The sequence below is a fragment of the Balaenoptera musculus genome, chromosome 19, assembly GCF_009873245.2.
Source record: "Balaenoptera musculus isolate JJ_BM4_2016_0621 chromosome 19, mBalMus1.pri.v3, whole genome shotgun sequence".
Taxonomy (NCBI): Eukaryota; Metazoa; Chordata; class Mammalia; order Artiodactyla; family Balaenopteridae; genus Balaenoptera; species Balaenoptera musculus.
Window position 1 is genome coordinate 16,922,803 of NC_045803.1, and position 2,310 is coordinate 16,925,112.

Here is a 2,310-nt window from a genome sequence, read left to right on the forward strand (position 1 = left end):
TTGAATTTTCACTATTCTTTCTTACTGTTATATAAGCTAGTCTTCAAAACAATAAAATTTGAAGTGCTAATTACTCAGATGCTCAGAAGGCTGATGATAAAAATCACAACGCCGAGATCTCCTAAAGATAACATACGCCTATGCTGTGATCCGGCCGTTTGTCCCTGGAAATTCCCCCACTTCCGTCTACCAAAGGCTGTGAGTGTATTCATAGCAGCCCCACATTGGAAACCACCCAAGTGTCCCTTAACAGGAGGATGGATAAGTCCATGATGGTACATGCATATAATGGATGCTATTCAGCAACAAAAGGGAACGAACTATGGATACACGCAACCACAGGGATGAATCTCAAAAGCATTACGCTAAATGAAAAAAGCCACTCAAAAGACTACCACTGTATGATGCTAGATAGGAAGTTCTAGAACAGGCAATACCAGTCTAGAATGATAAAAGTCAGGGAGTGGTTACCCTTGGGAGCATGTGACTGGGCGGGGGGACAGGAAGGGGGCTTCTCTTTCTTGATTTGGACGCTGGGTACACAGGGGTATTCAGATTGTGAAAATTCATCAAGCGGTACCCTCACGATAAGTGCACTTTTCTGTATTTTTTTTTATTCCAATGCCTTATTCTAAAGAGGGTAGATCCTTTCAAAAGAAACATATTCATGTGTTAAAAGTGGTGTTTTCGAAAGAGGGCACATGAGGTAATTTTAGGCATTCCATGGACATGAAATGAAATGGCATGAAATGATACAAAATTCATATGATGAGGTGAGCCATTTCTAACCAGTCCTTCAGATGGTGCCGTGGAGAGAGGCTCAGTAATTTGATGCTACTGTGTCCTAAATACCTCTCCTTTCTTGCTTAGAGCAGGTTTCAACAGGCCTCAGTGTCTCACTAGAATTTAATAGTAACATATTTTCATTGTATTTATTTTTAAGATGTTTTGTTTTCCATGGGCAGTGGTGAAAGGAAAGTTTTCTCAAACTTTTTTATTATAAAATATTTCAACTATACAAGAAAACGTAGGGATAATGTAACCTACACCTACATCCTTACATCCCAGCTTTGTCAAATCTAAGTATTTTCTGTATTCACTGCAGATTGTTTTTTTAAGGTGCATACATTGCAGATGGCATATGAAGCCACGTGATCCCGCCCCAGAGACAACTTCACTACTAAATTTGGGACTCGGACTTCCCTGGTGGTGCAGTGGTTAAGAATCCTCCTGCCAGTGCAGGGGACATGGGTTTGACCCCTGGTCTGGGAAGATCCCACATGCCACGGAGCAACTAAGCCCGTGCACCACAACTACTGAGCCTGCGCTCTAGAGCCCGTGAGCCACAACTACTGAAGCCCGCGCGCCCTAGAGCCTGTGCTCTGCAACAAGAGAAGCCACCACAACGAGAAGGCCGTGCATCGCAACAAAGAGTAGCCCCTGCTCGCTGCAACTAGAGAAAGCACGCGCACAGCAACGAAGACCCAACGCAGCCAAAAATAAATAATAAATAAATAAATAAATAAATAAATAAATAAATCTGGGACTCCTCCTCCTCCACACCCTTCCCTTGTCTTCCTTTTCAGATCACAGATGTCCTGGATTGCGTTAATCCCACACCCTCAGTTTATAGTTCATTATCCCCCACAAGATACTTCTTGATTTAAAAAATTTTTTTAAGTGAATGGTGTTTTTTTAAAAAATTAATTTATTTTATTTTTGGCTGCATTGGGTGTTTGTTGCTGTGCTCGGGCTTTTCTCTAGTTGCGGCGAGGGGGGCTACTCTTCATTGCGGTGCGCGGGCTTCTCATTGCAGCAGCTTCTCTTGTTGCGGAGCACGGGCTCTAGGCGCGCGGGCTTCAGTAGTTGTGGCGCTCGGGATTAGTTGCTCCGCGGCACGTGGAGTCTACCCGGAGCAGGTCTCGAACCCATGTCCCCTGCATTGGCAGGCAGATTCTTAACCACTGCGCCACCAGGGAAGCCCTCTTGATTTAAATTTAATGTATTTCCTCATATCTCCATATCCTAGTCTCTTTCGGTGCCCCCTCCCCCCACTGGCAAACATTCTAATATTGTCATATATATCTTTTTTTGTTGAGTGGGTTCTTGTAAAATGGATACCAGTGTTTCCTGCTCATGTCTTTTCTAATTGACATACCCGTGATTGTGTTAAGTAGCTCACCCTATTCTTACTTTTCTTGCTGAGCACTACACGTTTATTAAGGTCCATCCATGTGACTCCGGGCACATTGAGCCCATGGCTTCTGACAGTTGCTTGGGGCCCCTCTGGTGTGCATCCTCCAGTTTACT